Here is a 12236-nt window from a genome sequence, read left to right as displayed (position 1 = left end):
GCAAAGTTTCCCTAGAAACTATGAAAATCACTAATCATCCTTGAGCTCACTTGCTGTCTTCTTCGGGAGGTTAATGGTTAGAAATTACATTTGTTCATTTGCGTTCACATATAAAAATAGCTCCTCTTTAATGTGCTAGTGAATCTGGCCCTACTCAGGGCCTTAATTATGGTGAGCTGCAGTAAGGCAAAGGGCACTGCTGCTTGAAAACGCAAACTTATCTACTGTCATCCTCCAGCTGTTGGCACAGATTACTGCATGGAAAGGTTCCTATAACACAAGGGTGTTTTGTGCATAATTTTTGGACTTTAGAAAGGAGTTTAGAAAGGAGTTCTAATACTAGACATTTCTTACTGCTCTGATCCACAGCAATGCTTATAAGGAAAAAAAAAAAAAGCAACTCATTTAGGTTGATCTGTGGAAAAGCTTTTTGAATTCTGGTTAGATTTGCTGATAGCTGCTGAATGTTCCCCTTTCTCTTTTCTTCATGTGTCTCCAATAGCATCAATTTCCAGTGTGTGCACAGAGGATAGCTGCACCTGACAGCTGTCACCCGTGGTGACAACTCAGATAGGGAAAGGGGGAGGGAAGCAAAGAAACAAAGAGCTTTAATCAATAACAGCAGAAGGAAGGTTGTGACCTAATCCTGGAAAGTGTAGAGCGCTTTGTGCTATCACTGAGCAGCTAAAATGTTTGGCACTTTGTGTACCTGAAACATCCTCAATGGGATCAAATCTTTCAGAACTGTTGACATAAGATATTTAGACTTGTCTATTTGTAAAAATGCAAAGATTCCTAAATAGGCTTCAGATTGAGCATTAGTAAGCAAAACTCTGGCAAGATGACTTTGCATCCCTTATAAAGGGTGGGAGTGGTGAATACTGCAGGCTGCATTTCCTAGAATTGTTTTTGGCCAAATACTCATATTTGCAGGCGACAGAATTGTGTATAAATATGGCTGGTTTTGTTTTCCATCACAGATGCGCCAAATGGCAGAAGAATCTTTCCGGAAGACTTTGGCTTTCTAGTTGTTTCCCACACTTCTAAAGCAGCCTGAGATTCAGTGATTGCTTGTAGACCATCAGCTTATGTGAGAATTTCAAGGTAGAATTCTCTGAGCTGGTGTCAGTGTTGTAGCTGGGAGCCTTTCTGTTGATTGGGATCTAGGGAGATCTCAGCCTGAGAGCGGGTACTGCCAGGATGAATCAGCAGTTATCTTCCTGGAAGTTATCGGCAGTCTGTACATCCCATGTGTTTAGCAGAAATCCCACCAGGCTATAATTGTCTGCTTCTGAAACGTTTGACTTCTTTCCAGCAAGGAGTGGTACAGTCATTCCCTGACAGCTGCAATACCTTCTCCCACACATCCATGAAGATCACACGGTGATGTTTTTTCAGCAGTTTTGTTTACTAGATGATATACATACAGAAATATTTCAAGTCTCTTAATGTTTTCTTTGCAGTGAACAAATTCTACTAAGACTAGGAGAAGGGAAGGAAAAGGCAGAATATATCACGTCATGGCATCTTGACACTAAGCCACACATTTTGCATGTCATTTCCCAATTGCTTAGTGTGCATTAAGCAATATGATCTATTTTATTTTATCTTTAAATAATGTCTATGTGTCTAGAGCAGCAAAGCTACAGCTGAGACCCCTGCAGTACCGATTCATTGCCCTTGTTCTGACCTTGTTCTGACAATCAGTTTTATCCAGTTAACTCTAAGGAGGGTAAGTGGATTTGATTTTAAGTTCTGTGCAGAGACTGAAATGTTTTAGCAGTAGAATGAGCTCCTAACTGTAACCATAACTGACAGGTGCTTTCTTGTTCAACTCCCATCTGGCAAAGCCAGTTATGAACTATACAAGCTGATACTGTTTTCACTGCTGACTCCCAGAAAGCTGGTTGCTGAGGACCTTCTTCAATATAGTTTTAGAAGTAAAGCCTCTTCTCAGTCCTGAGCCCATTCTCCCCACTGTTCTTATCTCATGAGGAGTCAGGGTAGTGACATATACCATGAAGAACGAAGGGACTTTGACTTAGAATAAAACAATTCCAGAATCGGACATTAAGGGAAGGAAATGCATTAGTTTAATTTGTCAAATAAGGAGTGTGGATGAATCAAGAGGTGGTCTGCACCTTGGGAAAGGAAATACTGTTCCTAGGGAGAAGAGCAGAGCTTCACACCCATTAGTACTGTGAGTGTACAAGAGGTATCAAGATTCTGGAGTGACTTGCAGTAGTCTTGGAGAAAATGGTAGTTCTTGTAACAAGTACTCCAGACACCATAAGGCACTGAATGGTTGCTAATACTAAAGCCCTTTAGAAGATGAAGTGCTAACCAGCAGAGGAAAAAGCAGTCCCAGAGATCAGATCTACATAGGAAGTTAAATCTGAAATCCGTGGAGGATTCTCACTGGCTCTAGGTCATGTAGCTAAACAGTTCTGTACAAATTAGCTTCACTCTGAGATGCTGCAGCAGCACAGCATAACTTGATGGAAAGCATTAAAAATGTAGAAAAAATGGGAAGTTGTTCCCTATGAATTAAGCATTATATATTCTGCTGAGCGAACCTGAAAAATCTCCAAATATTGTAAAAACATTTAACAAGTTAACTAGTGACTAGCCAAGTGTTAATTTAAAACTGCATTTTATTTGTTATATTAAGTGTGGTCATACTGCTTGTGTCTGATTTTGTTCTATCATTGCTTATTTGGCTTAAAAAAAGGAGTGAATCTGGTTGACAGTAAAGGAAGCTGTTCCCCATCCAGCCTGATTGGAGTAGTTGTGCTTTGGTGTCTGGATATACCAAAGTGGTGACCATTTTCAAACTATTGAGTTGAAAAGATTTTCTGAAAGCTTTATGTTTATTTCTGTAACTTCTACTTGAAACTGATGGTCATTGCTGTAGATAACAAAGGAGAATGTTTAATAAATATTTCTTCATATCTTTAAAAAATTGACATTTGGGACCTACCGTGAAAAAAGTTGCAATAAATGAGGAATGTCTCTCATTTGAAGGGTAGTAGAAAAGTATTGTGAGTACTAGGCAAGGATAGCAACTCAGTAAGTGTATGGGGAAGAGAAGATTAATATAGGTGTTTACACTTGCAGATTGCTATGCCAAACAAACATTCCATCTCTTGACAGCACCAGTCACATAAGTCCCTGGCAGCCAGGTGTCTTAGGCAGTGACTCATACACTGAATACAGTTCTCTGTTGTTTCACTGCAGATGGTCTAACTTGAAATCTTGAATCTTCTCCGTGGTGAATGCGACTTGTCTGTCCATGTTTGAGACTTCTCCCTTCCTGAGGCTGCTTCATTTAGATTTATCAACCTCCGAGCATCGCTACACCTCCAAGGGATGCAGGGCTCCTAGCCTAAATTCCCCTGGATATGGCCTTCCTCTGAGTCTGTGCTGTCATAGCAGTAGTGTGTTTCTGGGCTCTAACAGCAGAAATATATCTAACAGGCAGCCAGTGGTGGTAGGAAACAGGACTGCTGTAATTCCTTGGTGCCGTCAAATAAACAAAGGGAATCCCTCTGCTCTGAACTACAATTTCCTCTAATTTGGTCCAAGTAGAGTAGTCTGCATTTATTGATCTGGACTTTCTTATTGAGAGAATAAACTAGGCAAAGTTGGCTTCTTTCTTTCATGTGGGACAAGACTGATTGCAAACTGAGGTCAGAAGAAAATTCACTTAGAGTATTTGAAGAATTAAGATGAGGGCCTTGACTCTTTTTTTTTAAGCCAAGCAGAACTTCTGAATTCCAGAAAGACCTTTTCATTAAAGTGGAGGCTACTTCTTTTACTTTAATTTCCTACATCAGACAGCAGCATTGTAGATGCCTCAGCATTTGCAGAAATGCAAGGCATGTGATCGCTGAAAAGATTAACAGCCCAGTACTGTCACTTAAGGAAGACTGAAATTTCAGGTTTTCTCTTTCCCAAACTTTTTTCATCAAGTAGTAATTTTTCATCTCAAGTAGAGATGGTCATGCTAAGCCATTCTTTCCCAGTTCCTAGTTAAAGGGCTTTTTGGACAAAAGTTGACAAGCTTTGTTTGTACTATATGTGTACACTGAGAGTATAGTGAAGAGAAATAGGATCTTTGTCCTGCTGAAAATGAAGGAACGTGATACGTTTCTCTATGTTATATTCAGGCAGGAATAATTACTGAGGCAATACCATCATTTCTGTTGCTAACCCATGTCTGTCAATGAGCAGGGCTGAACTGAGGTCCTGTGCCTTTGAGATGGAGTAGATTGCTTCTGCTTTATTTTTACTATTAATACAGATAGACTGAGTGAAGAAAATCTAAGGATAGACTGGAATGTAGAATGTGAACAAGCACAACTCATTGCTACATGAGGCATCACACTGTCTCACTGTATTACACACAGAAGGAAATCAGTGCTGTCTCAGTCCTTCTGTCTTCAAAATGAAGAAGAAAAAGAAAAAAAAAAGGAACATACTGTGGTTGGTTCTTCATTCCCTTAAGAAAAAGACTCAAGGATTATATTTAGTTAACACAGTAATTTGGGGGCACTTAGAACTGACAATTCCTTATGGTTATTGCTAAAATCAGGTTCTTCTGGAAAAGTAAAGCCTTCCAGAGAAAATAACATGCTTTGTATTTCCATGTACCCACAGATTTTATATAGAACTGCTCTTCAGATGAACACACACAATGAGATTAGAAACAGAGATTAGAAACAAATAAATTGGCCTTGCAAGAATTAGGAGTGAAGATCTTAATGCTCTGAGAGAAGTGTGAGATTTCTAGGTGAGAAGATATTCAGAACTGGAACAAACATTTTTGCCTAGGAGCATGAAGTTTTTTTTTCAAATTGCTCATGTTTTTTAGTGGCAGCTGTTTTGTGCACAAGTGTGGTGGACACCCAATTTAGATGTTTCCATGATGCTATGCAAGGGCTATCCTCTGCATATGGATGTTATGATGCAAAGCATACTTTTCTTAACATCTCAGTGTTTTGTTCTGTTTGGAAATAAAATCCTGAGAGGCTGGTGTTTTTGCATGTATGTGAATTAATGGGTTGTTTTGTGATAGGCAATTTGTTTTAATTGTTTGTTTTTCAGACTATCTAAAACTGAGAAGTTGGCTGTTGGATGGTACTGGAATTGAGCTTCCCCTTTTGGGAGCCTCATCTCCAGTTCACTGAGGTGGTGTTTGTCCCAGTTCAGGCAATCTAGGTTTCTTCCCAGTAGTGCTTTTTTCTACGTTGGATGTGTTATTGGTGCTTATCTTTTTATCTGCTCTTTATTGCAAGTTTATAGGTATCCTTTATGGCAAGCCTGTAAGCATCCTTTTTGCTTGTTGATAAGAAAACACTAACAAATATTTTGTTATTTGTCTATAGCATCAGAGAAATAGAGAGTAGAATTTATATTTGTCCCAGAGCTTAAATGAGTATCTTTCCTTTGCTGATGATGTCTTCCAAATTTGTCTCACAGAACTGAGTTGGTGTGGGACTGTGTCTCTGTCACAACGTTCCAGAAATTGACACATTTTCTAACATTGTTGAAGTTCTAAGAATGAAGAAGTTGAAACTTGTACCTTTTTTCTGAGTTTTTTTTTTCCTCACAAGGTACCAGGAAATAAAGCAGTCTGCAGCTACTTTTGCTCACTGTCTAGGAAGATGGCTTCAGGGTGATGGCTTCTGTTACTCACAATTTTCTTAACTCCTACAAGCATGCCTGGTGCTTGGTGATGCATCTGTTAATAAACACCAGTTAATAATAGAGGAGCAGTAGGTTGTAATAGCATGGTGCTGGTAGGAGGAGATATTCTCATCCAGTAAGACTTGTATATGGGGAAAGTGGGTTACTGGGGTAAAACATAATCATCTTTGCCTTGCTCTTTTTTGCCTCTTTCCTCACCGTTGGTCTGTGACTACCTTTGACTATCTTTGCTCTCAGCTGCTCTGCCTCAACGAACCTTTTGTTGAGTGTTTGCTCTAGCAGTGTGTGCATAATGTCTTTCAGATTTTTCATCAGAGACCACATTCACCTTTTGTAATCGGGAATAAACCTGTCAGGCTCACTTCTAAATTGAAATTTGATTTCTTAAAGAAATGTTAATAAATTAAAAAGAAAAAAAGGGAAGAAGAAGAAGAGAAGAAGAAAAAAAGCAGTCATGCTGTGACATGTGAAGAGAATATAAGCTATGGGCTGGGGAGAATATCTTCTCTTTCTGTCTTTGAAGAGAGAAAATACATTCCCTATGGAAAGATCAAAGCACATAAAGTTAATGGATTAACGTTAAAAAAAAAAAAAAAAAAAAAACAAAAAAAAAACCTGAAGAAAATAATAGGTTTCAACATAAAAGGGGAAAATAGACCAGTGTTTTTTGCTGGAGATACAGTTAGATGGCTAGCTAAATACCTGAGATTATATGTTGTAGCTTTTTGTAGCTAAAGCTCTCTGAGTGGGAGTAGTGATTTCTTTCCTCGTGCCTCCAGACTCCACTTCTGTGGTGTCAATGTAGCCTGTGGGTTGTAATCCTCTTCTGCAGCAGCTTTCTGTGCTGCTGAACTACAGACTAATGCATCCTGTAATGCAAGCAGACCCTCTTAGGATGACTGTGTGTAGTAACTCTTAAAGTCACTTCAACAGCCTGATAAGGTCCTGCTAGAGTACAAAATACCTGGAGTTTATGAAAGGAGAAAAAAGAGAGAAACCCTCCTCATGAATTAGGGAATGTTCACGTGTGATGAGCACTGGAAAAACTTCTTGTGATGTAATGAGCAGGCAAGAGACCTTGACCTGATTGATATTCAGAGTTCTTGATAACAAGATACAAAGAAATATAGAAGCAGTAATTGAAAATAGCTAATTTAAGCAGTATGTAAAGAACTGTCAGGGTATTGAGGCTTTTGCCAACTCTGGGTATGAGGCCCATGCTTCTTTCACCTTTTCAAGAAGAATGTCAGTGCCATAGTCTTTTTGTATCATGAGATTCATGAGATTATGCGCTTTATGCCTGGCATCTGGTTGTATCTTTTGCTTTTAGAATCTGAAATAGATATTTAGGGTTGTGGAGCATAACCATGCTCTTCAGCAATTGATGACTGTCAGTTAGATTCTGGACCTTACAGAGATTTGTGTCTATAAAGGCTAGAAGACTGGCACCTTGTAGTTAGCAGATTTCCTTAATTCCTTCAAAAGTAATAAAATAGGATGTGGAATAAAGGCTTCATTTATTTATTTAACCACCAATCTTGGTATAGCAGCCAAGTATCTAAACTTCTGAGCATCTGAAACAACAGTTTTCAGATTGTATTTTATCATTTACTTCTACAAAGTAGTAACCACAGTGGAGCCCTGCCAGCACATGCTATTCTTGCCAGGCCCAGGTAACTGACCTGCTCTGTGAGTGAGAGGGAGTGATACTCCCAAAGACTATTCACAGGTACAAAGTGCACTGTCCCCCTTTCTTCCACATCCTTCTGGCTCACAAAGTTTGTAGTGCTTTTATTTCCAATGTTGACAGTTTTACCACCAATCATTTTCATTTCTGTGCTGATGCATGGAACATGATAACATACCAAACACTGCTACGGCATGGTGCTACTATGGGATGATGCTGGCATCACATGTAATTAGCCATTTTAATCTCTTCTTTTAATAGCTGGGGAGAAAACACATAGAAACTCTGAACAAAACAACTTCAATTTTCATTTGAAAAATGAAATAAAGAATGATTCATTCTAAAGCTGTATGCTCCAAAGGAGAAGATTTGAATTATTAACAACATATCTAAACGTGATGGGTGCTGACACCTTTATCTCTTATTTTTACTGCTATGCATTTCTTCACAAGGGGTGAGAGAATTTACACTACAGGAAGTGTTAATGGTTTCACGCTTTCTACCCATTTTTAGCTGTCTAATTTATGGAAAGCCATTACAAGGTGAGTCATTGCTTTCACAGGATTAGTGTGGCTGAGACAGAGTTTTAGGCGTTCCTTCATTTTTTATATTTGCTTGAAAGGAACAACAGATCCACAGTGAAACAGAGTTCAGAGGCACTGCTCTTCTTGATCATATACAAATATTGCAAGAGATGCTCCTTGTCCCTGTAAGCTAACAGCTGAAAAAAAAAAAAACAGTGATAGAGATTCATCTGCATTACAGACACTGTAAGTTGAGGTGTCTCATTATTCAGAATTTGTGCTTAATTGGATGGGAGTTAAATAGTTGCAAAGATAATTACAAATAGAAGCAATAATGGGAATCCCACTATAAACAACTCTTCTCCTGCAATAGCTGTTGCAGAAGTGCATTTACTCTCTTCTTGATCTCAAGAGATTTGGTTAGATGTTCACAAGTTACAAAAAAAAAAAAAAAAAAAAAAAATCAAGCATAAGTATCAGCTTGCCCTGATAGTGAATAGGAAGAGTAAGTTTTCCATAGGCTGAAATACATTTGGGTTGTCTGTACTGTCAATGTAACAAGACCAATTCAGCGTGTAGAATACTCAGGCACTGAATAAGTTGTAACTCTCATAGCCAGTGCTCTTTGTAAGGTCTGTTCAGTTTAGAAAGCAGTCTCCAAGAGGTAGTAACAGATTAATTTTAAAGAAAACCTGGAAATGAATCTCTTCTTAAACTGCTGTCCTATAAACCTCTTAACTTATTGCAAAAGGCATGTGTTACCTATGAGGATTCATTCACCCAATTAAAAACTCTTAAACATCCGTGTCGTTTTTTCTGCTACAGATTTTCTTTTTTTTCTTCTTTTTTTTTAGTACAAATCTATCTTTGGAGGTTGTTTTAGTTGCATGCAGATTAGAAGCCCGTATCTCACTGCATAGCACATACCAGGTAGACAGACTATCCATATATAGCTTCAGAGTTGTCCTTGCTGGGAAGTCTGTTGTGCAGTTGGTCAGTGTGGACCTCCTGCTGGATTAACTTAAAACTACTGTCCTAAAGAAATGAATTTTTTATTTTGAGGTGTTATCTGTAAACAATAATTAAGTGAAGTATCACTAGCTCTCCCTCTTTATTTTGCACTGGAGAGTTTGTGGGGAGTGAAATTGGGGAAATGATGTTACAAGCAATTCTTTGTTTAGAATTCTTTTTCTCTCCACAGTTTTATATTCATCTTTTTTTCTCACATCAATTGTCCTGACCTAATTAAAAACAAATTCGTAATGGTGCTTGAGGATTGGTATGTTTGCTGTATAAATTCTTAAGCAGATATTGAGTTGCTCTAAACTGAAAGAACTGTGAAGCCACAAGCATTTTTTTCAACTGAAGATCGTAATTTTATATATAAAGTATCATTTTTTTTTTCCCCTAGGGTTATTAAAATACTTGGAAAAAATTAAGACCATAAGTGGAATATAAAATAGTATGCATAAAGTGGGCAAATGGTAAATTACTGGTGTTTGTTAAGTTGGAGATCATGTTAACTGCTGTACATGTAAGTCTGTGTGTGCTGCCATTCTCTTCTGAAAGGGATGTTATAAAATAAATCCCGAATGCCCCTTAAAATGTATCATCTAATTGATCATATGAGAATGGTTAGTCAGTAGTGTAGGCATATAGAAAGTTCATTCATATTCAATCATCCACTTTATTTCAGCTTGAAGTTAAATGTTCTTCAACTGCTATTTTACAGTAAGAGTTTGTTCTGCAGATAGAAGCTCATTGGAACTGCTGTTTGTAGGAAAATTCAAAGTACTCTGATTATTGAGCATTGAACAGTTTCACCACAATCCTCCAGGAGGGTTTTCTCAATGTGTTAGGTCTAATTATTGTTATTCACTGGACGTACGGATAGATTTTCAGGCAAAAATATTTGGAATTTTGTTCTAAAGTTAAATCAACACGAACATTTGAGTTGGATGCTTTTAGTTGTATTTTCAAAATGCTCCATGTTTTTCATGTTCTTATTTCATTCAAGGCAGTTGAGACACAATGCAGAAGAAAAGAACAGAAGCAGCTATGTCCTTTGAGAGCTGAATTATTAGCTGCTCCTTTGTTGTATCACTTTTACTGAAAATGAAGCCTCTTCCTCTACCAGAGAACTATGATGTGTTAGAATAACAAGAGCAAAACTAGAGGCTGAAAAAAAAGTGTCTGGATGCAAGTCTTTTAAATGGAGCCTGTGCTCTCAAGGAAGTTCAACTTATGTGACTGCATCTTCACTATTCTGCTAAACGTGGAGGAGTGTTGAAGACCTCATAGATACGAATTCCTAAATGTTGCTGCAATATCATTAGCTAGGTAGATATGAGACCCAAATTACAGTTTCCAGCTGAGGGAAGGTCTCTAAGGGAAGCTCAGGAGATCTTGCTTACTGTCTCCAGCTATATACAGGGATGGTCCAGGTTTTACCACACTAGCAAATGTTCTCTATGCTGTCTGATGTTTACTAGATGTGGAAGGGTGGGGAAGGGCAGTGGATGTGGCTGGAACTGGGAACACTACTGGTCTTGCAAGATGGTAAGGGAGGTAAGCTGGTGGTATTTGTTTGACTGGGGAGTAATGTAGCAATTTTGGGCGTGAATCCAAGCTTTATTGGTTTGAGTCCTCATGGAACAGTTAATAATATAGTCTGCAAAGGATTTTTTTTTTTTTAATTAATGAAATTGTAAGCTAGGAAAGAAATGAAATAATTCTGAATATTGCTGATGTTTTAGACAAGTGGAAGGGATAAGATTCAGTCTTGGTACCAATAAAAAAAACCTCCTTGGGGACACTCACCACAGAAATGGCAGGAAAACACAAAATTGAGAATTATGACAATATATCATGAAAATTTGCTCTACAAATAAGCCAATGGATTGAGTATTTGTGCTGCTTTGATGCTATTTTTTTTCCAAGCAAGTTAATCTAGAAAGGATAAAAATAAAGCAAGCCATTACTAATGGACTTTTTTTTTTTTTTTTTTTTTTTTTACTGGCACCTGTTACTGAATCTTGTGCTTCATTCTGTGATGTGTAAAACAAAAATGTCTAAATGAATCCAATTCATATCTTCAAGGTAATAACTCCCAAGTTAATAAAAATAACAATTAGAAGACGCAGGTCTGCATCTGCTTTCTTTTGTTCAACTCAGTGCATTTGTTCATACAAGGCAGTCAGAATAGTTGAATGTCTTCTTTATTTGTTCCCTTTTTTTCCCTTAATGAATTAAGCAAACGCATTCTTTATACTTGAATATCGACAATTGCACCAGAAGACATCTAAAACGGTAAGGAGGAGTTATACCCTACTATGAGAAGCCTTTGGACATGGCCTGATACAACGTGGAGTTGTGACAGTAATATTTTACTATAATTACTTTCTTAAAATGACAGATCACTGCAATTGCTATCATTTTTTCAGTGTGAGTTAAACTCAGTGTGTGCAATTCAGGCATATTCATTTGACAGAATGCTCTGAATTTGCATGATTAGACAGCTCTTCATATTATGCAGTTCATCAAGGCATTTTTCCCAAGTAAAATGCCTGTGCCAAATTAGCCACTTTTTATTTTCAAAGGTAGGGGGAGAATAATCTTACTGTGTTCAAGAAAAGTCTCTGAACTGTCTGCACATACATTCAGGTGGGTAGGTAAATAATATTTCTAGTTAATTCCAGACATAAAATGGCATGTTGGAAGATTGAAGGCTGAGCTGAAGTTCTTAAAAACAAACAAAAAACCAAAATGAAAGTACAAAATGATACAACAAACTTCTGACATGAAGGCATTCTCAGAATATCTACCAATAACCAAGCATCCCAGAGTGTAACAATTTAAAAATGGAGAGAACAGCTCTGATTTGCAGTTGTCTAATATGTGCAGGCACTAAAATTTTTCATACTCACAAGTGTTTTTATTCTATATAGTCTACGTTTATTCTACAGTTGATTCAGTCTATTCTACAGATGTGCTTTGTTTGGCCCTCACTTATGGGCCCGAAATCTAAGTATTACAAAACGTACTTGCAAAGATTGATGGTAATGTCTGTTGCTATAAGCTTTGTTTGAATTAGAAAAAACAAACCACCAAAACATCTGATGCAGATCTCTTTCAGGAAAAGCAAACAAATAAACAACAACAAAAACAACAGACAAGATTGAGACAGACAAACCTGTTTCAAATCTGAAGTAGAGGTCAGTCCCGCCTGGAGATAAGGTAATGGCAAAGATGACCTCCTGAGGCCTTTTTCAGGTAGATCTATCTTCCATTATTCTGTTAAAATAAAAAAGATAGTA

The 12236-nt window shown here is 37.7% G+C and overlaps 1 protein-coding gene and 1 long non-coding RNA gene across 6 annotated transcripts in view; one reads left to right on the top strand and one right to left on the bottom strand.

Annotated features, from left to right (window-relative positions):
• Window positions 1-12236, bottom strand: part of LOC116230951 (uncharacterized) — a 67347-nt gene that overhangs the window by 15787 nt on the left and 39324 nt on the right. For 3 of the 5 annotated variants that reach the window (XR_016469572.1, XR_016469573.1, XR_016469571.1), the window contains exons 3-5: window positions 12113-12213; window positions 7575-7657; window positions 6412-6578 (exon numbers count right to left, since the gene is read on the bottom strand). This is a non-coding gene — a long non-coding RNA (uncharacterized LOC116230951). Of the gene's footprint in view, window positions 1-4010; window positions 5744-6411; window positions 6579-7574; window positions 7658-12112; window positions 12214-12236 lie in introns of those variants that run through there. The other 2 variants (XR_004167329.2, XR_016469574.1) reach the window with 2 other exon arrangements.
• LOC116230950 (vesicle-associated membrane protein 3-like) overlaps window positions 1-12236 on the top strand; it is a 46783-nt gene that overhangs the window by 7501 nt on the left and 27046 nt on the right. The gene's annotated exons all lie outside the window — the stretch shown is intronic.

The sequence above is a fragment of the Phasianus colchicus genome, chromosome 10, assembly GCF_987193195.1.
Source record: "Phasianus colchicus chromosome 10, bPhaCol1.hap1.1, whole genome shotgun sequence".
NCBI classification, from domain to species: domain Eukaryota; kingdom Metazoa; phylum Chordata; class Aves; order Galliformes; family Phasianidae; genus Phasianus; species Phasianus colchicus.
Note: the sequence above shows the minus strand (reverse complement) of the source record. Positions and strands in the feature narration are given on the sequence as shown.